Raw genomic sequence first — 26281 nt, 5'->3', positions numbered from 1 at the left:
AGATTCGGATTCCATATAAAGAGCTGCGCGTTGCTGCCATTTTTACTCGTGCATTGAAGAGAGAGCGGAGAGGACGTGGCTATGTTCTCTCAGTGGAAATCTCAATATCAGTGCTCAGTATCAGTGGTTACTTATTGCTGCTCAGTAATACTAGTAGTGTGTCTCTCCTGCTCAGTGTCAGTTCTCAGTAGTATCCTCATCAGTGCTCAGTATCACTGCTCATTGTCTTGTGCTGCATTGTGGTGCTCAGCATACTACAGTACATTACTAATAGTCCAGTGCTGCATCTTGCTGCTCAGTGTCAGTTCTAGTATCCTCATCAGTGCTCACTATCACTGCTCATTACATTGTGGTGTTCTGTATACTACAGTAACATAGTAATATAGTAACATAGTTTTTGAGGTTGAATAGAGGCAAATTGCCCATCGTGTTCAACCTGTTTTAAGTTGTGATGATTCTACATACTTGCTGAATAATGTTTTATGACTAGTTAGCTACTATAACTCATGTTACCCCCGGATTAACCATGTTGATATTTTAAGTATTATAACCTTGGATAGCTTTTTCATTCAGAAATGTATCCATTCCTTTTTTAAATCCAATTACAGAGTCCGCCATTACCACCTTCCCTGGCAGGGAATTCCACATCCTGATTGCCCTAACAGTGAAGAATCCTTTCCTCCATTGCGTTCTGAACTTTCCTCCAGTCGCAGCGAGTGACCACGTGTTCTTTTAATAAATAATTCCTCTGATAACTCTTTGTTATGTATCTTTACATATTTGAAGATATTAATAATATCTCCTCTTAGGCACCTCTTTTCTAGTGTATAAATATTCAGCCTAGTAAGTCTTTCCTTATAGTCAAGTACTTTTAGGCCTTTAATCAATTTAGTCTTCAGGATCTCTTACACTTCCATGAGCAGCAGAGTAGTGCAATGGAAGCATGCTGGGCCCATACCCCAGAGGTCGATTGATCGAAACTATCCTCTGCTATGTGCATTTTTTTTTTTATAATTAAAGTAATCAAAAACTGGGATTGATATTTTGGCTCTTTTATTTTTACTTAAAGTACAATAACTTTTATCATTTTAATTTGTTTTAATAGTATATTGACAGCATTGTTTTCTTTAAAAAATCCACTTAATTTTCTTTACCCTATTACTGAAATGGTAATTGACAAAAACAAACTACATTGTCACCAGAAGAGCAATGCAAAATGTACAAGTGATATATGAAAATCATCTTCCATCTTGAATTTCAATGATGCATTGGGACAACAATTTGTGAGAAACATCTTCACCCATAAAGAAAGATTTTCTTAATTCCTTACCTGTGTGCTGATTAGATATCACCTTGTTTTCACATTAAACAGACTTCCCCATGAGGAAGCAGCAATGATGCAGTGACGTTTCCTGGTGTCAACCTGTATTATTTCAGTAGACATTGAAATGAGGATGCATCTTTGATGCCTTTCCAATGAAGCAAGTTTAATTCAGTAATAGGTGAAAAACCATTCCTACAAAGGTGTTAATCAGAGACTTGGCTTTGTGGACACTTTTCAGAGAGCAAATTTGTTAGCATAAACATAAAATCAGAAAATGAAGAGCTGTTTAATCACTCAATTGTACTTTTCTGCCAGCATAATTTTTTTTCTCTGCAACCCACTGCTAAATTGTGCTTCCTAGCTGTTTTTTTATAAAATCACTTAATCAAATCTAACTCTGATTACATCAGAGAAGGCCAGGTACCCTACACCATAAGGGTTTTTTTTGAAATTTTGACTTGTCTACTTAAAGATCACCAAAATCTGATTACAAGGTCAATTACATCCCTGGGTGGGATTGAACCACCAACCTTTTGGTTAATAGCCAAACATGCTAACCGATTGCGCCACAGAGACACCTTGCAAAAGTCAATACTGACAAAGGCTAATAAGCATTCATCTAGAACGTTTCCTAGAAAAACTTTAAAAAGTCAATAATCTGGAGAATTTTTGTAAGAAACACATTGGTACTTTCCCATGATGAGTGAGTGCTTCAGGATTTCTTGCACTTACATGGGCTATTAACCAAAAGGTTGGTGGTTCAATCCCACCCAGGGATGTAATTGACCTTGTCAACAGATTTTGGTGATCTTTAAGAAGACAAGTCAAAATTTCATACCCCCTCTTATGGTGTAGGGTACCTGGCCTTCTCTGACGTAATCAGAGTTAGATTTAATTAAGTGATTTTATAAAAAACAGCTAGGAAGCACAATTTAGCAGTGGGTTGCAGAGAAAAAAATAACATTTTAAACCTACCGGTAATTTTTTTTTCTCGTAGTCCGTAGAGGATGATGGGGACTCCGTAAGGACCATGGGGGATAGACGGGCTCCGCAGCAGACATGGGCACTTTAAAAAAGACTTTTGATCTGGGTGTGCACTGGCTCCTCCCTCTATGCCCCTCCTCCATACCTCAGTTAGAGAAACTGTGCCCAGAGGAGACGGACAGTACGAGGAAAGGATTTTTGTTAATCCAAGGTCAAGATTCATACCAGCCACACCAATCACACCGTATAACTTGTGATATACTACCCAGTTAACAGTATGAAAACAACATAGCATCAGTCCAAGACCGATGAAAACTAACATATAACCCTTATGTAAGCAATAACTATATACAAGTCTTGCAGAAGTAGACCGCACTTGGGACGGGCACCCAGCATCCTCTACGGACTACGAGAAAAAGATTTACCGGTAGGTTTAAAATCTTATTTTCTCTTACGTCCTAGAGGATGCTGGGGACTCCGTAAGGACCATGGGGATTATACCAAAGCTCCCAAACGGGCAGGAGAGTGCGGATGACTCTGCAGCACTGATTGAGCAAACAGGAGGTCCTCCTCAGCCAGGGTATCAAACTTATAGAACTTTGCAAAGGTGTTTGAACCAACTTTGACCCACTGCATGGATGACATCACCATATGCAAATCCATCTGCGGCAGGCCTTCCCCCAGGAATGCTTGAACTAGTTGTTGCATTTGGTTTGTTGTTTGGGGGTGCTTCAGTATTAGGCAGCCTTCTGCCCTCCCATGTTCATCTGAAAATATGTGTTCTCCCTGCAGTAGTGGCCGACACAAACACCGGGCCCATCTAGGAGTGGCACTGCAGTGTCACGCAGGATGTCCCTTCCAAAAAACCCTCCCCAAACAGCACATGACGCAAAGAAAAAAAGAGGCGCAATGAGGTAGCTGTGTGAGTAAGATAAGCGACCCTAGTGGCCGACACAAACACCGGGCCCATCTAGGAGTGTCACTGCAGTGTCACGCAGGATGTCCCTTCCAAAAAACCCTCCCCAAACAGCACATGACGCAAAGAAAAAAAGAGGCGCAATGAGGTAGCTGTGTGAGTAAGATAAGCGACCCTAGTGGCCGACACAAACACCGGGCCCATCTAGGAGTGGCACTGCAGTGTCACGCAGGATGTCCCTTCCAAAAAACCCTCCCCAAACAGCACATGACGCAAAAAAAAAGAAAAGAAAAAAGAGGTGCAAGATGGAATTGTCCTTGGGCCCTCCCACCCACCCTTATGTTGTATAAACAGGACATGCACACTTTAACCAACCCATCATTTCAGTGACAGGGTCTGCCACACGACTGTGACTGATATGACGGGTTGGTTTGGACCCCCACCAAAAAAGAAGCAATTAATCTCTCCTTGCACAAACTGGCTCTACAGAGGCAAGATGTCCACCTCATCATCATCCTCCGATATATCACCGTGTACATCCCCCTCCTCACAGATTATCAATTCGTCCCCACTGGAATCCACCATCTCAGCTCCCTGTGTACTTTGTGGAGGCAATTGCTGCTGGTCAATGTCTCCACGGAGGAATTGATTATAATTCATTTTAATGAACATCATCTTCTCCACATTTTCTGGATGTAACCTCGTACGCCGATTGCTGACAAGGTGAGCGGCGGCACTAAACACTCTTTCGGAGTACACACTTGTGGGAGGGCAACTTAGGTAGAATAAAGCCAGTTTGTGCAAGGGCCTCCAAATTGCCTCTTTTTCCTGCCAGTATAAGTACGGACTGTGTGACGTGCCTACTTGGATGCGGTCACTCATATAATCCTCCACCATTCTTTCAATGGGGAGAGAATCATATGCAGTGACAGTAGACGACATGTCCGTAATCGTTGTCAGGTCCTTCAGTCCGGACCAGATGTCAGCATCAGCAGTCGCTCCAGACTGCCCTGCATCACCGCCAGCGGGTGGGCTCGGAATTCTGAGCCTTTTCCTCGCACCCCCAGTTGCGGGAGAATGTGAAGGAGGAGATGTTGTTGACAGGTCGCGTTCCGCTTGACTTGACAATTTACTCACCAGCAGGTGTTTGAACCCCAGCAGACTTGTGTCTGCCGGAAAGAGAGATCCAAGGTAGGCTTTAAATCTAGGATCGAGCACGGTGGCCAAAATGTAGTGCTCTGATTTCAACAGATTGACCACCCGTGAATCCTTGCTAAGCGAATTAAGGGCTCCATCCACAAGTCCCACATGCCTAGCGGAATCGCTCCGTGTTAGCTCCTCCTTCAATGTCTCCAGCTTCTTCTGCAAAAGCCTGATGAGGGGAATGACCTGACTCAGGCTGGCAGTGTCTGAACTGACTTCACGTGTGGCAAGTTCAAAGGGCATCAGAACCTTGCACAACGTTGAAATCATTCTCCACTGCGCTTGAGACAGGTGCATCCCACCTCCTATATCGTGCTCAATTGTATAGGCTTGAATGGCCTTTTGCTGCTCCTCCAACCTCTGAAGCATATACAGGGTTGAATTCCACCTCGTTACCACTTCTTGCTTCAGATGATGGCAGGGCAGGTTCAGTAGTTTTTGGTGGTGCTCCAGTTTTCTGTACGTGGTGCCTGTACGCCGAAAGTGTCCCGCAATTCTTCTGGCCACCGACAGCATCTCTTGCACGCCCCTGTCGTTTTTTTAAAAATTCTGCACCACCAAATTCAAGGTATGTGCAAAACATGGGACGTGCTGGAATTGGCCCAGATTTAATGCACACACAATATTGCTGGCGTTGTCCGATGCCACAAATCCACAGGAGAGTCCAATTGGGGTAAGCCATTCCGCGATGATCTTCCTCAGTTGCCGTAAGAGGTTTTCAGCTGTGTGCGTATTCTGGAAACCGGTGATACAAAGCGTAGCCTGCCTAGGAAAGAGTTGGCGTTTGCGAGATGCTGCTACTGGTGCCGCCGCTGCTGTTCTTGCGGCGGGAGTCCATACATCTACCCAGTGGGCTGTCACAGTCATATAGTCCTGACCCTGCCCTGCTCCACTTGTCCACATGTCCGTGGTTAAGTGGACATTGGGTACAACTGCATTTTTTAGGACACTGGTGAGTCTTTTTCTGACGTCCGTGTACATTCTCGGTATCGCCTGCCTAGAGAAGTGGAACCTAGATGGTATTTGGTAACGGGGGCACACTACCTCAAGAAATTGTCTAGTTCCCTGTGAACTAACGGCGGATACCGGACGCACGTCTAACACCAACATAGTTGTCAAGGCCTCAGTTATCCGCTTTGCAACAGGATGACTGCTGTGATATTTCATCTTCCTCGCAAAGGACTGTTGGACAGTCAATTGCTTGGTGGAAGTAGTAAAAGTGTGCTTACGACTTCCCTTCTGGGATGACCATCGACTCCCAGCAGCAACAACAGCAGCGCCAGCAGCAGTAGGCGTTACACGCAAGGATGCATCGGAGGAATCCCAGGCAGGAGAGGACTCGTCAGAATTGCCAGTGACATTGCCTGCAGGACTATTGGCATTCCTGGGGAAGGAGGAAATTGACACTGAGGGAGTTGGTGGGGTGGTTTGCGTGAGCTTGGTTACAAGAGGAAGGGATTTACTGGTCAGTGGACTGCTTCCGCTGTCACCCAAAGTTTTTGAACTTGTCACTGACTTATTATGAATGCGCTGCAGGTGACGTATAAGGGAGGATGTTCCGAGGTGGTTAACGTCCTTACCCCTACTTATTACAGCTTGACAAAGGGAACACACGGCTTGACACCTGTTGTCCGCATTTCTGGTGAAATACTTCCACACCGAAGAGCTGATTTTTTTGGTATTTTCACCAGGCATGTCAACGGCCATATTCCTACCACGGACAACAGGTGTCTCCCCGGGTGCCTGACTTAAACAAACCACCTCACCATCAGAATCCTCCTGGTCAATTTCCTCCCCAGCGCCAGCAACACCCATATCCTCCTCATCCTGGTGTACTTCAACACTGACATCTTCAATCTGACTATCAGGAACTGGACTGCGGGTGCTCCTTCCATCACTTGCAGGGGGCGTGCAAATGGTGGAAGGCGCATGCTCTTCACGTCCAGTGTTGGGAAGGTCAGGCATCGCAACCGACACAATTGGAGTCGGACTCTCCTTGTGGATTTGGGATTTCGAAGAACGCACAGTTCTTTGCGGTGCTACTGCTTTTGCCAGCTTTAGTCTTTTCATTTTTCTAGCGAGAGGCTGAGTGCTTCCATCCTCATGTGAAGCTGAACCACTAGCCATGAACATAGGCCAGGGCCTCAGCCGTTCCTTGCCACTCCGTGTGGTAAATGGCATATTGGCAAGTTTACGCTTCTCCTCCGACAATTTTATTTTAGGTTTTGGAGTCCTTTTTTTACTGATATTTGGTGTTTTGGATTTGACATGCTCTGTACTATGACATTGGGCATCGGCCTTGGCAGACGACGTTGCTGGCATTTCATCGTCTCGGCCATGACTAGTGGCAGCAGCTTCAGCACGAGGTGGAAGTGGATCTTGATCTTTCCCTAATTTTGGAACCTCAACATTTTTGTTCTCCATATTTTAATAGGCACAACTAAAAGGCACCTCAGGTAAACAATGGAGATGGATGGATTGGATACTAGTATACAATTATGGACGGGCTGCCGAGTGCCGACACAGAGGTAGCCACAGCCGTGAACTACCGCACTGTACTGTGTCTGCTGCTAATATATAGACTGGTTGATAAAGAGATAGTATACTCGTAACTAGTATGTATGTATAAAGAAAGAAAAAAAAACCACGGTTAGGTGGTATATACAATTATGGACGGGCTGCCGAGTGCCGACACAGAGGTAGCCACAGCCGTGAACTACCGCACTGTACTGTGTCTGCTGCTAATATATAGACTGGTTGATAAAGAGATAGTATACTCGTAACTAGTATGTATGTATAAAGAAAGAAAAAAAAACCACGGTTAGGTGGTATATACAATTATGGACGGGCTGCCGAGTGCCGACACAGAGGTAGCCACAGCCGTGAACTACCGCACTGTACTGTGTCTGCTGCTAATATATAGACTGGTTGATAAAGAGATAGTATACTCGTAACTAGTATGTATGTATAAAGAAAGAAAAAAAACCCACGGTTAGGTGGTATATACAATTATGGACGGGCTGCCGAGTGCCGACACAGAGGTAGCCACAGCCGTGAACTACCGCACTGTACTGTGTCTGCTGCTAATATAGACTGGTTGATAAAGAGATAGTATACTCGTAACTAGTATGACTATAAAGAAAGAAAAAAAAACCACGGTTAGGTGGTATATACAATTATGGACGGGCTGCCGAGTGCCGACACAGAGGTAGCCACAGCCGTGAACTACCGCACTGTACTGTGTCTGCTGCTAATATATAGACTGGTTGATAAAGAGATAGTATACTCGTAACTAGTATGTATGTATAAAGAAAGAAAAAAAAACCACGGTTAGGTGGTATATACAATTATGGACGGGCTGCCGAGTGCCGACACAGAGGTAGCCACAGCCGTGAACTACCGCACTGTACTGTGTCTGCTGCTAATATATAGACTGGTTGATAAAGAGATAGTATACTCATAACTAGTATGTATGTATAAAGAAAGAAAAAAAAACCACGGTTAGGTGGTATATACAATTATGGACGGGCTGCCGAGTGCCGACACAGAGGTAGCCACAGCCATGAACTACCGCACTGTACTGTGTCTGCTGCTAATATATAGACTGGTTGATAAAGAGATAGTATACTCGTAACTAGTATGTATGTATAAAGAAAGAAAAAAAAACCACGGTTAGGTGGTATATACAATTATGGACGGGCTGCCGAGTGCCGACACAGAGGTAGCCACAGCCGTGAACTACCGCACTGTACTGTGTCTGCTGCTAATATAGACTGGTTGATAAAGAGATAGTATACTCGTAACTAGTATGTATGTATAAAGAAAGAAAAAAAAACCACGGTTAGGTGGTATATACAATTATGGACGGGCTGCCGAGTGCCGACACAGAGGTAGCCACAGCCGTGAACTACCGCACTGTACTGTGTCTGCTGCTAATATATAGACTGGTTGATAAAGAGATAGTATACTCGTAACTAGTATGTATGTATAAAGAAAGAAAAAAAAACCACGGTTAGGTGGTATATACAATTATGGACGGGCTGCCGAGTGCCGACACAGAGGTAGCCACAGCCGTGAACTACCGCACTGTACTGTGTCTGCTGCTAATATATAGACTGGTTGATAAAGAGATAGTATACTCGTAACTAGTATGTATGTATAAAGAAAGAAAAAAAAACCACGGTTAGGTGGTATATACAATTATGGACGGGCTGCCGAGTGCCGACACAGAGGTAGCCACAGCCGTGAACTACCGCACTGTACTGTGTCTGCTGCTAATATAGACTGGTTGATAAAGAGATAGTATACTCGTAACTAGTATGTATGTATAAAGAAAGAAAAAAAAACCACGGTTAGGTGGTATATACAATTATGGACGGGCTGCCGAGTGCCGACACAGAGGTAGCCACAGCCGTGAACTGCCGCACTGTACTGTGTCTGCTGCTAATATAGACTGGTTGATAAAGAGATAGTATACTCGTAACTAGTATGACTATAAAGAAAGAAAAAAAAACCACGGTTAGGTGGTATATACAATTATGGACGGGCTGCCGAGTGCCGACACAGAGGTAGCCACAGCCGTGAACTACCGCACTGTACTGTGTCTGCTGCTAATATAGACTGGTTGATAAAGAGATAGTATACTACTAATATTATATATACTGGTGGTCAGGTCACTGGTCACTAGTCACACTGGCAGTGGCACTCCTGCAGCAAAAGTGTGCACTGTTTAATTTTAATATAATATTATGTACTCCTGGCTCCTGCTATAACCTATAACTGGCACTGCAGTGCTCCCCAGTCTCCCCCACAATTATAAGCTGTGTGAGCTGAGCACAGTCAGATATATATATATACATTGATGCAGCACACTGGGCTGAGCAGTGCACACAGATATGGTATGTGACTGAGTCACTGTGTGTATCGTTTTTTTCAGGCAGAGAACGGATATATTAAATAAAACAAACAACTGCACTGTCTGGTGGTCACTGTGGTCGTCAGTCACTAAACTCTGCACTCTCTTCTACAGTATCACAGCCTCGGGTCAATCTCTCTCTCTCTCTCTCAACCCTAATCTAAATGGAGAGGACGCCAGCCACGTCCTCTCCCTATCAATCTCAATGCACGTGTGAAAATGGCGGCGACGCGCGGCTCCTTATATAGAATCCGAGTCTCGCGAGAATCCGACAGCGTCATGATGACGTTCGGGCGCGCTCGGGTTAACCGAGCAAGGCGGGAGGATCCGAGTCTGCTCGGACCCGTGAAAAAAACATGAAGTTCGTGCGGGTTCGGATTCAGAGAAACCGAACCCGCTCATCTCTAGTCCTTTCTACACTTTACCACTCTCCACCGGTATTATTATTTCTCCGCTCTCAAGTTCTACATTTCAGTTCATATTTCATCGCTCCCAAGTTCATTTATTATTTAACTGGTTCCAGCCAGTATCCACTACGTGCTAACAACAGTCAGGTTCCAGCCAGTATCCACAGCAGCTGTTTTATCTTCAGCAACCCAGCTTTTCCTGGAACACCAGCTGGCACAATCCTGGGTTATCTCCATTGCTACAGTCGGGCCTGGTAAGGACTTTCCATCTAGAAGATCATAAGAACTATCTCACACTACCAGTGCCCTGTGGCTCCTGCCATCCTGTAGTACCCAGGAACTGTATTTATTCTTTGCTGACTTTTACGTTTTCTTTTACTGCTGCTGTGTTGCGGAGTTGTCATAATAAACATCATTGACTTTTATCCAAGTTGTCGTGGTCACGCCTTCGGGCATTTATTATTTATGTTACTTACATGTCCAGGGGTCTGATACAACCTCCCAGGTTCCGGTACATCTCAGCCCCTACAACTGAGGCTGCCTCCCGTCAGCTCAGGCCCTCAGTTGTGACAGCTTCCCCTTGCTATAAACATGGTTTGTACTCTTTTCCATGTGCTCCCAGATCTTTCAAACAATTAGTGTGGTCAAGAAAGTTCTGTTTGAAAAGAAACAAACATTTACTGTCATTTCTATGCAAATGAGCTTACATTAAAGCACACTCGTTCTATCTTTAAACCGATAAAATAAAACCCCAATAAGATGGGGCATGCAAAAATTGAGATAAAACTCAGTTTTGCTCCTCTCCACGGAAATCTTTAGTAAAAGGCGAAAGATTTGTTCGTTCTGAAGAGAAACCACAGCATGACCAAGATTCTACCTGTTGCCTGAGTGCCATGCCAGCAGTCCTCATTCAGCTCAAAGTGAGCACCAACTTTGAAAGAAAGAAAGCAGATTTCTCACCAGGCTTCCCCTTGCTATAAACATGGTTTGTACTCTTTTCCATGTGCTCCCAGATCTTTCAAGCAATTAGTATAGTCAAGAAAGTTCTGTTTGAAAAGAAACAAACATTTACTGTCATTTCTATGCAAATGAGCTTACATTAAAGCACACTCGTTCTATCTTTAAACTGATAAAAGAAACCCCAATAAGACGGGGCATGCAAAAATTGAGATAAAACTCAGTTTTGCTCCTCTCCACGGAAATCTTTAGTAAAAGGCGAAAGATTTGTTCGTTCTGAAGAGAAACCAGAGCATGACCAAGATTCCACCTGTCGCCTGAGTGCCATGCCAGCAGTCCTCATTCAGCTCAAAGTGAGCACCCAATTTGAAAGAAAGAAAGCAGATTTCTCACCAGGCTTCCCCTTGCTATAAGCATGGTTTGTACTCTTTTCCATGTGCTCCCAGATCTTTCAAGCAATTAGTATGGTCAAGAAAGTTCTGCTTGAAAAGAAACAGGCATTTATTGTCATTGTTATGCAAATAAACTTACATTAAAGCTAACAAGAAAGCACACTCGTTCTGTCTTTAATCCGATAAAAGAAACCCCAATAATATGGGGCATGCAAAAATTGAGATAAAACTCAGTTTTGCTCCTCTCCACGGAAATCTTTAGTAAAAGGCGAAAGATTTGTTCGTTCTGAAGAGAAACCAGAGCATGACCAAGATTCCACCTGTCGCCTGAGTGCCGTGCCAGCAGTCCTCATTCAGATCAAAGTGAGCGCCCAATTTGAAAGAAAGCAGATTTCTCACCTGTCTTCTCCTTGCTATAAGCATGGTTTGTACTGTATTCCATGTGCTCCCAGATCTTTCAAGCAAGTAGCATGGTCAAGAAAGTTCTGTTTGAAAAGAAACAAACATTTACTGTCATTTCTATGCAAATGAGCTTACATTAAAGCACACTCATTCTATCTTTAAACCGATAAAAGAAACCCCAAAAAGATGGGGCATGCAAAAATTGAGATAAAACTCGGTTTTGCTCCTCTCCACGGAAATCTTTAGTAAAAGGCGAAAGATTTGTTCGTTCTGAAGAGAAACCAGAGCATGACCAAGATTTTTATCTGAAAATATGTGTTCTCCCTGCAGTTGTTGTCCCCAGATGAGAGTTCCCTTGTGCTGCCTCAGTTGAATCTCCTTTACTTGACAGGGGGATGCTCGAGCAGCGACCCTCCCCAGCTCTAGCCCAACTCCTACTTACCTGCCAGGTGAGATACTATGATCATGAAGGTGCTTCTCCCAGGGCAAGGCTCACCCATTGCACTCTGGGTGTGCTGCTTCTGCGTTTTCCCCAAATGTGGGAAACTTGACTGCATAATTTGTGTTTCCCCTGGTCGGCTCTCGTATAATTCAGATCTCTTTGTCTCAGGTCTCTCTCCAGCCTAGTTTGCTGTCTGTTTCCACTTCTCTTTTCTTGAGCCGCTCCCTTCTATGCCCTTGCGCACTATCCTGACTTCTCCCGTCTGCTTACTTCGTGCCTTCCAGCGCACAATGCAAACTACAGGTAGTGCTGCAGGGCCCACACCCTTTTACTTGCCTTACAGAGCGTCTCTGGAGCAGTTACAGTGCCCAGCTGCTGCAAGAAATCAGCTTGAATGCTTCAGGGGCTGGGGCATAGCCAACATGAGCCCCACACCGAAGGAGGGTGGAGGTGTGTAATGCGAACTAGGGGTCATCCAAGCGCCGCAAAAGGCCGCCATGCCCTGCACGCCCCTTGTCTCTTTTCATATGCAGACGAGGGTTGAAGCCTTTGCAAAAGAGAGATATCGGCAAGGAAAAACTATATTGTACCTTTGCATTTTTCTCCCAAACGAAAGACACTAGAATGAAAATTTTAAAGCCTCCTGTTAGTGCTTCATCTACACGTTATAGCCCTGAATTTTCCAATGCCTAGCTCTTTGCAAAAGAGAGATATTGGCAAGGAAAAGCTGTATTGTACCTTTGCATTTTTCTCCCAAACGAAGGACACTAGATTGAAAATTTTAAAGCCTCCTATTAGTGCTTCATCTACACGTTATAGCCCTGAATTTTCCAATGCCTATCTCTTTGCAAAAGAGAGATATCGGCAAGGAAAAGCTGTATTGTACCTTTGCATTTTTCTCCCAAACGAAGGACACTAGAATGAAAATTTTAAAGCCTCCTGTTAGTGCTTCATCTACACGTTATAGCCCTGAATTTTCCAATGCCTATCTCTTTGCAAAAGAGAGATATCGGCAAGGAAAAGCTGTATTGTACCTTTGCATTTTTCTCCCAAACGAAAGACACTAGAATGAAAATTTTAAAGCCTCCTGTTAGTGCTTCATCTACACGTTATAGCCCTGCATTTTCCAATGCCTATCTCTTTGCAAAAGAGAGATATCGGCAAGGAAAAGCTGCATTGTACCTTTGCATTTTTCTCCCAAACGAAAGACACTAGAATGAAAATTGTAAAGCCTCCTGTTAGTGCTTCATCTACACGTTATAGCCCTGCATTTTCCAATGCCTAGCTCTTTGCAAAAGAGAGATATTGGCAAGGAAAAGCTGTATTGTACCTTTGCATTTTTCTCCCAAACGAAGGACACTAGATTGAAAATTTTAAAGCCTCCTATTAGTGCTTCATCTACACGTTATAGCCCTGAATTTTCCAATGCCTATCTCTTTGCAAAAGAGAGATATCGGCAAGGAAAAGCTGCATTGTACTTTTGCATTTTTCTCCCAAACGAAAGACACTAGAATGAAAATTTTAAAGCCTCCTTTTAGTGCTTCATGTACACGTTATAGCCCTGCATTTTCCAATGCCTATCTCTTTGCAAAAGAGAGATATCGGCAAGGAAAAGCTGTATTGTACCTTTGCATTTTTCTCCCAAACGAAAGACACTAGAATGAAAATTGTAAAGCCTCCTGTTAGTGCTTCATCTACACGTTATAGCCCTGAATTTTCCAATGCCTATCTCTTTGCAAAAGAGAGATATCGGCAAGGAAAAACTGTATTGTACCTTTGCATTTTTTTCCCAAACGAAAGACACTAGAATGAAAATTTTAAAGCCTCCTGTTAGTGCTTCATCTACACGTTATAGCCCTGAATTTTCCAATGCCTAGCTCTTTGCAAAAGAGAGATATCGGCAAGGAAAAGCTGTATTGTACCTTTGCATTTTTCTCCCAAACGAAGGACACTAGAATGAAAATTTTAAAGCCTCCTGTTAGTGCTTCATCTACACGTTATAGCCCTGAATTTTCCAATGCCTATCTCTTTGCAAAAGAGAGATATCGGCAAGGAAAAGCTGTATTGTACCTTTGCATTTTTCTCCCAAACGAAAGACACTAGAATGAAAATTGTAAAGCCTCCTGTTAGTGCTTCATCTACACGTTATAGCCCTGAATTTTCCAATGCCTATCTCTGTGCAAAAGAGAGATATCGGCAAGGAAATGCTGTATTGTACCTTTGCATTTTTCTCCCAAACGAAAGACACTAGAATGAAAATTTTAAAGCCTCCTGTTAGTGCTTCATCTACACGTTATAGCCCTGCATTTTCCAATGCCTATCTCTTTGCAAAAGAGAGATATCGGCAAGGAAATGCTGCATTGTACCTTTGCATTTTTCTCCCAAACGAAAGACACTAGAATGAAAATTGTAAAGCCTCCTGTTAGTGCTTCATCTACACGTTATAGCCCTGCATTTTCCAATGCCTAGCTCTTTGCAAAAGAGAGATATTGGCAAGAAAAGCTGTATTGTACCTTTGCATTTTTCTCCCAAACGAAGGACACTAGATTGAAAATTTTAAAGCCTCCTATTAGTGCTTCATCTACACGTTATAGCCCTGAATTTTCCAATGCCTATCTCTTTGCAAAAGAGAGATATCGGCAAGGAAAAGCTGCATTGTACTTTTGCATTTTTCTCCCAAACGAAAGACACTAGAATGAAAATTTTAAAGCCTCCTTTTAGTGCTTCATCTACACGTAATAGTCCTGAATTTTCCAATGCCTATCTCTTTGCAAAAGAGAGATATCGGCAAGGAAATGCTGTATTGTACCTTTGCATTTTTCTCCCAAACTAAAGACACTAGAATGAAAATTTTAAAGCCTCCTGTTAGTGCTTCATCTACACGTTATAGCCCTGCATTTTCCAATGCCTATCTCTTTGCAAAAGAGAGATATCGGCAAGGAAAAGCTGTATTGTACCTTTGCATTTTTCTCCCAAACGAAAGACACTAGAATGAAAATTTTAAAGCCTCCTGTTAGTGCTTCATCTACACGTTATAGCCCTGAATTTTCCAATGCCTATCTCTTTGCAAAAGAGAGATATCGGCAAGGAAAAGCTGTATTGTACCTTTGCATTTTTCTCCCAAACGAAAGACACTAGAATGAAAATTTTAAAGCCTCCTGTTAGTGCTTCATCTACACGTTATAGCCCTGTATTTTCCAATGCCTATCTCTTTGCAAAAGAGAGATATCGGCAAGGAAAAGCTGCATTGTACCTTTGCATTTTTCTCCCAAACGAAAGACACTAGAATGAAAATTGTAAAGCCTCCTGTTAGTGCTTCATCTACACGTTATAGCCCTGCATTTTCCAATGCCTAGCTCTTTGCAAAAGAGAGATATTGGCAAGGAAAAGCTGTATTGTACCTTTGCATTTTTCTCCCAAACGAAGGACACTAGATTGAAAATTTTAAAGCCTCCTATTAGTGCTTCATCTACACGTTATAGCCCTGAATTTTCCAATGCCTATCTCTTTGCAAAAGAGAGATATCGGCAAGGAAAAGCTGTATTGTACCTTTGCATTTTTCTCCCAAACGAAAGACACTAGAATGAAAATTTTAAAGCCTCCTGTTAGTGCTTCATCTACACGTTATAGCCCTGAATTTTCCAATGCCTATCTCTGTGCAAAAGAGAGATATCGGCAAGGAAATGCTGTATTGTACCTTTGCATTTTTCTCCCAAACGAAAGACACTAGAATGAAAATTTTAAAGCCTCCTGTTAGTGCTTCATCTACACGTTATAGCCCTGCATTTTCCAATGCCTATCTCTTTGCAAAAGAGAGATATCGGCAAGGAAATGCTGCATTGTACCTTTGCATTTTTCTCCCAAACGAAAGACACTAGAATGAAAATTGTAAAGCCTCCTGTTAGTGCTTCATCTACACGTTATAGCCCTGCATTTTCCAATGCCTAGCTCTTTGCAAAAGAGAGATATTGGCAAGGAAAAGCTGTATTGTACCTTTGCATTTTTCTCCCAAACGAAGGACACTAGATTGAAAATTTTAAAGCCTCCTATTAGTGCTTCATCTACACGTTATAGCCCTGAATTTTCCAATGCCTATCTCTTTGCAAAAGAGAGATATCGGCAAGGAAAAGCTGCATTGTACTTTTGCATTTTTCTCCCAAACGAAAGACACTAGAATGAAAATGTTAAAGCCTCCTTTTAGTGCTTCATCTACACGTAATAGTCCTGAATTTTCAAATGCCTATCTCTTTGCAAAAGAGAGATATCGGCAAGGAAATGCTGTATTGTACCTTTGCATTTTTCTCCCAAACGAAAGACACTAGAATGAAAATTTTAAAGCCTCCTGTTAGTGCTTCATCTACACGTTATAGCCCTGCATTTTCCAATGCCTATCTCTTTGCAAAAGAGAGATATCGGCAAGGAAAAGCTGTATTGTACCTTTGCATTTTTCTCCCAAACGAAAGACACTAGAATGAAAATTTTAAAGCCTCCTGTTAGTGCTTCATCTACACGTTATAGCCCTGAATTTTCCAATGCCTATCTCTTTGCAAAAGAGAGATATCGGCAAGGAAAAGCTGTATTGTACCTTTGCATTTTTCTCCCAAACGAAATACACTAGAATGAAAATTTTAAAGCCTCCTGTTAGTGCTTCATCTACACGTTATAGCCCTGCATTTTCCAATGCCTATCTCTTTGCAAAAGAGAGATATCGGCAAGGAAAAGCTGCATTGTACCTTTGCATTTTTCTCCCAAACGAAAGACACTAGAATGAAAATTGTAAAGCCTCCTGTTAGTGCTTCATCTACACGTTATAGCCCTGCATTTTCCAATGCCTAGCTCTTTGCAAAAGAGAGATATCGGCAAGGAAATGCTGTATTGTACCTTTGCATTTTTCTCCCAAACGAAAGACACTAGAATGAAAATTTTAAAGCCTCCTGTTAGTGCTTCATCTACACGTTATAGCCCTGAATTTTCCAATGCCTATCTCTTTGCAAAAGAGAGATATCGGCAAGGAAAAACTGTATTGTACCTTTGCATTTTTCTCCCAAACGAAAGACACTAGAATGAAAATTTTAAAGCCTCCTGTTAGTGCTTCATCTACACGTTATAGCCCTGAATTTTCCAATGCCTAGCTCTTTGCAAAAGAGAGATATTGGCAAGGAAAAGCTGTATTGTACCTTTGCATTTTTCTCCCAAACGAAGGACACTAGATTGAAAATTTTAAAGCCTCCTATTAGTGCTTCATCTACACGTTATAGCCCTGAATTTTCCAATGCCTATCTCTTTGCAAAAGAGAGATATCGGCAAGGAAAAGCTGTATTGTACCTTTGCATTTTTCTCCCAAACGAAGGACACTAGAATGAAAATTTTAAAGCCTCCTGTTAGTGCTTCATCTACACGTTATAGCCCTGAATTTTCCAATGCCTATCTCTTTGCAAAAGAGAGATATCGGCAAGGAAAAGCTGTATTGTACCTTTGCATTTTTCTCCCAAACGAAAGACACTAGAATGAAAATTTTAAAGCCTCCTGTTAGTGCTTCATCTACACGTTATAGCCCTGCATTTTCCAATGCCTATCTCTTTGCAAAAGAGAGATATCGGCAAGGAAAAGCTGCATTGTACCTTTGCATTTTTCTCCCAAACGAAAGACACTAGAATGAAAATTGTAAAGCCTCCTGTTAGTGCTTCATCTACACGTTATAGCCCTGCATTTTCCAATGCCTAGCTCTTTGCAAAAGAGAGATATTGGCAAGGAAAAGCTGTATTGTACCTTTGCATTTTTCTCCCAAACGAAGGACACTAGATTGAAAATTTTAAAGCCTCCTATTAGTGCTTCATCTACACGTTATAGCCCTGAATTTTCCAATGCCTATCTCTTTGCAAAAGAGAGATATCGGCAAGGAAAAGCTGCATTGTACTTTTGCATTTTTCTCCCAAACGAAAGACACTAGAATGAAAATTTTAAAGCCTCCTTTTAGTGCTTCATCTACACGTTATAGCCCTGCATTTTCCAATGCCTATCTCTTTGCAAAAGAGAGATATCGGCAAGGAAAAGCTGTATTGTACCTTTGCATTTTTCTCCCAAACGAAAGACACTAGAATGAAAATTGTAAAGCCTCCTGTTAGTGCTTCATCTACACGTAATAGCCCTGAATTTTCCAATGCCTATCTCTTTGCAAAAGAGAGATATCGGCAAGGAAAAACTGTATTGTACCTTTGCATTTTTCTCCCAAACGAAAGACACTAGAATGAAAATTTTAAAGCCTCCTGTTAGTGCTTCATCTACACGTTATAGCCCTGAATTTTCCAATGCCTAGCTCTTTGCAAAAGAGAGATATCGGCAAGGAAAAGCTGTATTGTACCTTTGCATTTTTCTCCCAAACGAAGGACACTAGAATGAAAATTTTAAAGCCTCCTGTTAGTGCTTCATCTACACGTTATAGCCCTGAATTTTCCAATGCCTATCTCTTTGCAAAAGAGAGATATCGGCAAGGAAAAGCTGTATTGTACCTTTGCATTTTTCTCCCAAACGAAAGACACTAGAATGAAAATTTTAAAGCCTCCTGTTAGTGCTTCATCTACACGTTATAGCCCTGAATTTTCCAATGCCTATCTCTGTGCAAAAGAGAGATATCGGCAAGGAAATGCTGTATTGTACCTTTGCATTTTTCTCCCAAACGAAAGACACTAGAATGAAAATTTTAAAGCCTCCTGTTAGTGCTTCATCTACACGTTATAGCCCTGCATTTTCCAATGCCTATCTCTTTGCAAAAGAGAGATATCGGCAAGGAAATGCTGCATTGTACCTTTGCATTTTTCTCCCAAACGAAAGACACTAGAATGAAAATTGTAAAGCCTCCTGTTAGTGCTTCATCTACACGTTATAGCCCTGCATTTTCCAATGCCTAGCTCTTTGCAAAAGAGAGATATTGGCAAGAAAAGCTGTATTGTACCTTTGCATTTTTCTCCCAAACGAAGGACACTAGATTGAAAATTTTAAAGCCTCCTATTAGTGCTTCATCTACACGTTATAGCCCTGAATTTTCCAATGCCTATCTCTTTGCAAAAGAGAGATATCGGCAAGGAAAAGCTGCATTGTACTTTTGCATTTTTCTCCCAAACGAAAGACACTAGAATGAAAATGTTAAAGCCTCCTTTTAGTGCTTCATCTACACGTAATAGTCCTGAATTTTCAAATGCCTATCTCTTTGCAAAAGAGAGATATCGGCAAGGAAATGCTGTATTGTACCTTTGCATTTTTCTCCCAAACGAAAGACACTAGAATGAAAATTTTAAAGCCTCCTGTTAGTGCTTCATCTACACGTTATAGCCCTGCATTTTCCAATGCCTATCTCTTTGCAAAAGAGAGATATCGGCAAGGAAAAGCTGTATTGTACCTTTGCATTTTTCTCCCAAACGAAAGACACTAGAATGAAAATTTTAAAGCCTCCTGTTAGTGCTTCATCTACACGTTATAGCCCTGAATTTTCCAATGCCTATCTCTTTGCAAAAGAGAGATATCGGCAAGGAAAAGCTGTATTGTACCTTTGCATTTTTCTCCCAAACGAAAGACACTAGAATGAAAATTTTAAAGCCTCCTGTTAGTGCTTCATCTACACGTTATAGCCCTGCATTTTCCAATGCCTATCTCTTTGCAAAAGAGAGATATCGGCAAGGAAAAGCTGCATTGTACCTTTGCATTTTTCTCCCAAACGAAAGACACTAGAATGAAAATTGTAAAGCCTCCTGTTAGTGCTTCATCTACACGTTATAGCCCTGCATTTTCCAATGCCTAGCTCTTTGCAAAAGAGAGATATCGGCAAGGAAATGCTGTATTGTACCTTTGCATTTTTCTCCCAAACGAAAGACACTAGAATGAAAATTTTAAAGCCTCCTGGTAGTGCTTCATCTACACGTTATAGCCCTGAATTTTCCAATGCCTATCTCTTTGCAAAAGAGAGATATCGGCAAGGAAAAACTGTATTGTACCTTTGCATTTTTCTCCCAAACGAAAGACACTAGAATGAAAATTTTAAAGCCTCCTGTTAGTGCTTCATCTACACGTTATAGCCCTGAATTTTCCAATGCCTAGCTCTTTGCAAAAGAGAGATATTGGCAAGGAAAAGCTGTATTGTACCTTTGCATTTTTCTCCCAAACGAAGGACACTAGATTGAAAATTTTAAAGCCTCCTATTAGTGCTTCATCTACACGTTATAGCCCTGAATTTTCCAATGCCTATCTCTTTGCAAAAGAGAGATATCGGCAAGGAAAAGCTGTATTGTACCTTTGCATTTTTCTCCCAAACGAAGGACACTAGAATGAAAATTTTAAAGCCTCCTGTTAGTGCTTCATCTACACGTTATAGCCCTGAATTTTCCAATGCCTATCTCTTTGCAAAAGAGAGATATCGGCAAGGAAAAGCTGTATTGTACCTTTGCATTTTTCTCCCAAACGAAAGACACTAGAATGAAAATTTTAAAGCCTCCTGTTAGTGCTTCATCTACACGTTATAGCCCTGCATTTTCCAATGCCTATCTCTTTGCAAAAGAGAGATATCGGCAAGGAAAAGCTGCATTGTACCTTTGCATTTTTCTCCCAAACGAAAGACACTAGAATGAAAATTGTAAAGCCTCCTGTTAGTGCTTCATCTACACGTTATAGCCCTGCATTTTCCAATGCCTAGCTCTTTGCAAAAGAGAGATATTGGCAAGGAAAAGCTGTATTGTACCTTTGCATTTTTCTCCCAAACGAAGGACACTAGATTGAAAATTTTAAAGCCTCCTATTAGTGCTTCATCTACACGTTATAGCCCTGAATTTTCCAATGCCTATCTCTTTGCAAAAGAGAGATATCGGCAAGGAAAAGCTGCATTGTACTTTTGCATTTTTCTCCCAAACGAAAGACACTAGAATGAAAATTTTAAAGCCTCCTTTTAGTGCTTCATCTACACGTTATAGCCCTGCATTTTCCAATGCCTATCTCTTTGCAAAAGAGAGATATCGGCAAGGAAAAGCTGTATTGTACCTTTGCATTTTTCTCCCAAACGAAAGACACTAGAATGAAAATTGTAAAGCCTCCTGTTAGTGCTTCATCTACACGTTATAGCCCTGAATTTTCCAATGCCTATCTCTTTGCAAAAGAGAGATATCGGCAAGGAAAAACTGTATTGTACCTTTGCATTTTTCTCCCAAACGAAAGACACTAGAATGAAAATTTTAAAGCCTCCTGTTAGTGCTTCATCTACACGTTATAGCCCTGAATTTTCCAATGCCTAGCTCTTTGCAAAAGAGAGATATCGGCAAGGAAAAGCTGTATTGTACCTTTGCATTTTTCTCCCAAACGAAGGACACTAGAATGAAAATTTTAAAGCCTCCTGTTAGTGCTTCATCTACACGTTATAGCCCTGAATTTTCCAATGCCTATCTCTTTGCAAAAGAGAGATATCGGCAAGGAAAAGCTGTATTGTACCTTTGCATTTTTCTCCCAAACGAAAGACACTAGAATGAAAATTTTAAAGCCTCCTGTTAGTGCTTCATCTACACGTTATAGCCCTGAATTTTCCAATGCCTATCTCAGTGCAAAAGAGAGATATCGGCAAGGAAATGCTGTATTGTACCTTTGCATTTTTCTCCCAAACGAAAGACACTAGAATGAAAATTTTAAAGCCTCCTGTTAGTGCTTCATCTACACGTTATAGCCCTGCATTTTCCAATGCCTATCTCTTTGCAAAAGAGAGATATCGGCAAGGAAATGCTGCATTGTACCTTTGCATTTTTCTCCCAAACGAAAGACACTAGAATGAAAATTGTAAAGCCTCCTGTTAGTGCTTCATCTACACGTTATAGCCCTGCATTTTCCAATGCCTAGCTCTTTGCAAAAGAGAGATATTGGCAAGGAAAAGCTGTATTGTACCTTTGCATTTTTCTCCCAAACGAAGGACACTAGATTGAAAATTTTAAAGCCTCCTATTAGTGCTTCATCTACACGTTATAGCCCTGAATTTTCCAATGCCTATCTCTTTGCAAAAGAGAGATATCGGCAAGGAAAAGCTGCATTGTACTTTTGCATTTTTCTCCCAAACGAAAGACACTAGAATGAAAATTTTAAAGCCTCCTTTTAGTGCTTCATCTACACGTAATAGTCCTGAATTTTCCAATGCCTATCTCTTTGCAAAAGAGAGATATCGGCAAGGAAATGCTGTATTGTACCTTTGCATTTTTCTCCCAAACGAAGGACACTAGATTGAAAATTTTAAAGCCTCCTATTAGTGCTTCATCTACACGTTATAGCCCTGAATTTTCCAATGCCTATCTCTTTGCAAAAGAGAGATATCGGCAAGGAAAAGCTGCATTGTACTTTTGCATTTTTCTCCCAAACGAAAGACACTAGAATGAAAATTTTAAAGCCTCCTTTTAGTGCTTCATCTACACGTAATAGTCCTGAATTTTCCAATGCCTATCTCTTTGCAAAAGAGAGATATCGGCAAGGAAATGCTGTATTGTACCTTTGCATTTTTCTCCCAAACGAAAGACACTAGAATGAAAATTTTAAAGCCTCCTGTTAGTGCTTCATCTACACGTTATAGCCCTGCATTTTCCAATGCCTATCTCTTTGCAAAAGAGAGATATCGGCAAGGAAAAGCTGCAATGTACTTTTGCATTTTTCTCCCAAACGAAAGACACTAGAATGAAAATTTTAAAGCCTCCTTTTAGTGCTTCATCTACACGTAATAGTCCTGAATTTTCCAATGCCTATCTCTTTGCAAAAGAGAGATATCGGCAAGGAAATGCTGTATTGTACCTTTGCATTTTTCTCCCAAACGAAAGACACTAGAATGAAAATTTTAAAGCCTCCTGTTAGTGCTTCATCTACACGTTATAGCCCTGCATTTTCCAATGCCTATCTCTTTGCAAAAGAGAGATATCGGCAAGGAAAAGCTGTATTGTACCTTTGCATTTTTCTCCCAAACGAAAGACACTAGAATGAAAATTGTAAAGCCTCCTGTTAGTGCTTCATCTACACGTTATAGCCCTGAATTTTCCAATGCCTATCTCTTTGCAAAAGAGAGATATCGGCAAGGAAAAACTGTATTGTACCTTTGCATTTTTCTCCCAAACGAAAGACACTAGATTGAAAATTTTAAAGCTTCCTATTAGTGCTTCATCTACACGTTATAGCCCTGAATTTTCCAATGCCTATCTCTTTGCAAAAGAGAGATATCGGCAAGGAAAAGCTGTATTGTACTTTTGCATTTTTCTCCCAAACGAAGGACACTAGAATGAAAATTTTAAAGCCTCCTGTTAGTGCTTAATCTACACGTTATAGCCCTGAATTTTCCAATGCCTATCTCTTTGCAAAAGAGAGATATCGGCAAGGAAAAGCTGTATTGTACCTTTGCATTTTTCTCCCAAACGAAAGACACTAGAATGAAAATTTTAAAGCCTCCTGTTAGTGCTTCATCTACACGTTATAGCCCTGCATTTTCCAATGCCTATCTCTTTACAAAAGAGAGATATCGGCAAGGAAAAGCTGCATTGTACCTTTGCATTTTTCTCCCAAACGAAAGACACTAGAATGAAAATTGTAAAGCCTCCTGTTAGTGCTTCATCTACACGTTATAGCCCTGCATTTTCCAATGCCTAGCTCTTTGCAAAAGAGAGATATTGGCAAGGAAAAGCTGTATTGTACCTTTGCATTTTTCTCCCAAACGAAGGACACTAGATTGAAAAATTTTAAAGCCTCCTATTAGTGCTTCATCTACACGTTATAGCCCTGAATTGTCCAATGCCTAGCTCTTTGCAAAAGAGAGATATTGGCAAGGAAAAGTTGTATTGTACCTTTGCATTTTTCTCCCAAACGAAGGACACTAGATTGAAAATTTTAAAGCCTCCTATTAGTGCTTCATCTACACGTTATAGCCCTGAATTTTCCAATGCCTATCTCTTTGCAAAAGAGAGATATCGGCAAGGAAAAGCTGCATTGTACTTTTGCATTTTTCTCCCAAACGAAAGACACTAGAATGAAAATTTTAAAGCCTCCTTTTAGTGCTTCATCTACACGTAATAGTCCTGAATTTTCCAATGCCTATCTCTTTGCAAAAGAGAGATATCGGCAAGGAAATGCTGTATTGTACCTTTGCATTTTTCTCCCAAACGAAAGACACTAGAATGAAAATTTTAAAGCCTCCTGTTAGTCCTTCATCTACACGTTATAGCCCTGCATTTTCCAATGCCTATCTCTTTGCAAAAGAGAGATATCGGCAAGGAAAAGCTGTATTGTACCTTTGCATTTTTCTCCCAAACGAAAGACACTAGAATGAAAATTGTAAAGCCTCCTGTTAGTGCTTCATCTACACGTTATAGCCCTGAATTTTCCAATGCCTATCTCTTTGCAAAAGAGAGATATCGGCAAGGAAAAACTGTATTGTACCTTTGCATTTTTCTCCCAAACGAAAGACACTAGAATGAAAATTGTAAAGCCTCCTGTTAGTGCTTCATCTACACGTTATAGCCCTGCATTTTCCAATGCCTAGCTCTTTGCAAAAGAGAGATATTGGCAAGGAAAAGCTGTATTGTACCTTTGCATTTTTCTCCCAAACGAAGGACACTAGATTGAAAATTTTAAAGCCTCCTATTAGTGCTTCATCTACACGTTATAGCCCTGAATTTTCCAATGCCTATCTCTTTGCAAAAGAGAGATATCGGCAAGGAAAAGCTGCAATGTACTTTTGCATTTTTCTCCCAAACGAAAGACACTAGAATGAAAATTTTAAAGCCTCCTTTTAGTGCTTCATCTACACGTAATAGTCCTGAATTTTCCAATGCCTATCTCTTTGCAAAAGAGAGATATCGGCAAGGAAATGCTGTATTGTACCTTTGCATTTTTCTCCCAAACGAAAGACACTAGAATGAAAATTTTAAAGCCTCCTGTTAGTGCTTCATCTACACGTTATAGCCCTGCATTTTCCAATGCCTATCTTTTTGCAAAAGAGAGATATCGGCAAGGAAAAGCTGTATAGTACCTTTGCATTTTTCTCCCAAACGAAAGACACTAGAATGAAAATTGTAAAGCCTCCTGTTAGTGCTTCATCTACACGTTAAAGCCCTGAATTTTCCAATGCCTATCTCTTTGCAAAAGAGAGATATCGGCAAGGAAAAACTGTATTGTACCTTTGCATTTTTCTCCCAAACGAAAGACACTAGAATGAAAATTTTAAAGCCTCCTGTTAGTGCTTCATCTACACGTTATAGCCCTGAATTTTCCAAAGCCTAGCTCTTTGCAAAAGAGAGATATTGGCAAGGAAAAGCTGTATTGTACCTTTGCATTTTTCTCCCAAACGAAGGACACTAGATTGAAAATTTTAAAGCCTCCTATTAGTGCTTCATCTACACGTTATAGCCCTGAATTTTCCAATGCCTATCTCTTTGCAAAAGAGAGATATCGGCAAGGAAAAGCTGTATTGTACCTTTGCATTTTTCTCCCAAACGAAGGACACTAGAATGAAAATTTTAAAGCCTCCTGTTAGTGCTTCATCTACACGTTATAGCCCTGAATTTTCCAATGCCTATCTCTTTGCAAAAGAGAGATATTGGCAAGGAAAAGCTGTCTTGTACCATTGCATTTTTCTCCCAAACGAAGGACACTAGAAAGAAAATTTTAAAGCCTCCTGTTAGGCCATCATCTACACGACATAGCCCTGAATTTTCCAATGCGCAGCTCTTTGCAAAAGAGAGATATTGGCAAGGAAAAGCTGTCTTGTACCATTGCATTTTTCTCCCAAACGAAGGACACTAGAAAGAAAATTTTAAAGCCTCCTTTTAGGCCATCATCTACACGACATAGCCCTGAATTTTCCAATGCGCAGCTCTTTGCAAAAGAGAGATATTGGCAAGGAAAAGCTGTCTTGTACCATTGCATTTTTCTCCCAAACGAAGGACACTAGAAAGAAAATTTTAAAGCCTCCTGTTAGGCCATCATCTACACGACATAGCCCTGAATTTTCCAATGCGCAGCTCTTTGCAAAAGAGAGATATTGGCAAGGAAAAGCTGTCTTGTACCATTGCATTTTTCTCCCAATCGAAGGACACTAGAAAGAACATTTTAAAGCCTCCTGTTAGGCCATCATCTACACGACATAGCCCTGAATTTTCCAATGCGCAGCTCTTTGCAAAAGAGAGATATTGGCAAGGAAAAGCTGTCTTGTACCTTTGCATTTTTCTCCCAAACGAAGGACACTAGAAAGAAAATTTTAAAGCCTACTGTTAGGCCATCATCTACACGACATAGCCCTGAATTTTCCAATGCGCAGCTCTTTGCAAAAGAGAGATATTGGCAAGGAA

General features: G+C 41.3%; 5 non-coding genes across 5 annotated transcripts; 1 reads left to right on the top strand and 4 right to left on the bottom strand.

The window, feature by feature from the left end:
• Nucleotides 1–10496: 10496 nt before the first annotated feature.
• LOC135043748 (U5 spliceosomal RNA) lies at nt 10497–10612 on the bottom strand. Its single transcript, XR_010236562.1, has one exon. It is a non-coding gene; the product is annotated as a U5 spliceosomal RNA (small nuclear RNA).
• Nucleotides 10613–10886: 274 nt separating this feature from the next.
• LOC135043744 (U5 spliceosomal RNA) lies at nt 10887–11002 on the bottom strand. The gene has a single exon (XR_010236558.1). It is a non-coding gene; the product is annotated as a U5 spliceosomal RNA (small nuclear RNA).
• Nucleotides 11003–11288: 286 nt separating this feature from the next.
• Nucleotides 11289–11404, bottom strand: LOC135043798 (U5 spliceosomal RNA). The gene has a single exon (XR_010236601.1). It is a non-coding gene; the product is annotated as a U5 spliceosomal RNA (small nuclear RNA).
• Nucleotides 11405–11674: 270 nt separating this feature from the next.
• On the bottom strand, nt 11675–11790 carry LOC135043802 (U5 spliceosomal RNA). Its single transcript, XR_010236605.1, has one exon. It is a non-coding gene; the product is annotated as a U5 spliceosomal RNA (small nuclear RNA).
• Nucleotides 11791–11934: 144 nt separating this feature from the next.
• On the top strand, nt 11935–12097 carry LOC135043790 (U1 spliceosomal RNA). The gene has a single exon (XR_010236598.1). It is a non-coding gene; the product is annotated as a U1 spliceosomal RNA (small nuclear RNA).
• The last annotated feature ends 14184 nt before the right edge of the window (nt 12098–26281 follow it).

This window comes from Pseudophryne corroboree, unplaced genomic scaffold (genome assembly GCF_028390025.1).
Source record: "Pseudophryne corroboree isolate aPseCor3 unplaced genomic scaffold, aPseCor3.hap2 scaffold_880, whole genome shotgun sequence".
In the NCBI taxonomy this organism is placed as follows: domain Eukaryota; kingdom Metazoa; phylum Chordata; class Amphibia; order Anura; family Myobatrachidae; genus Pseudophryne; species Pseudophryne corroboree.
This window is presented reverse-complemented; position numbering and strand designations above follow the sequence as displayed.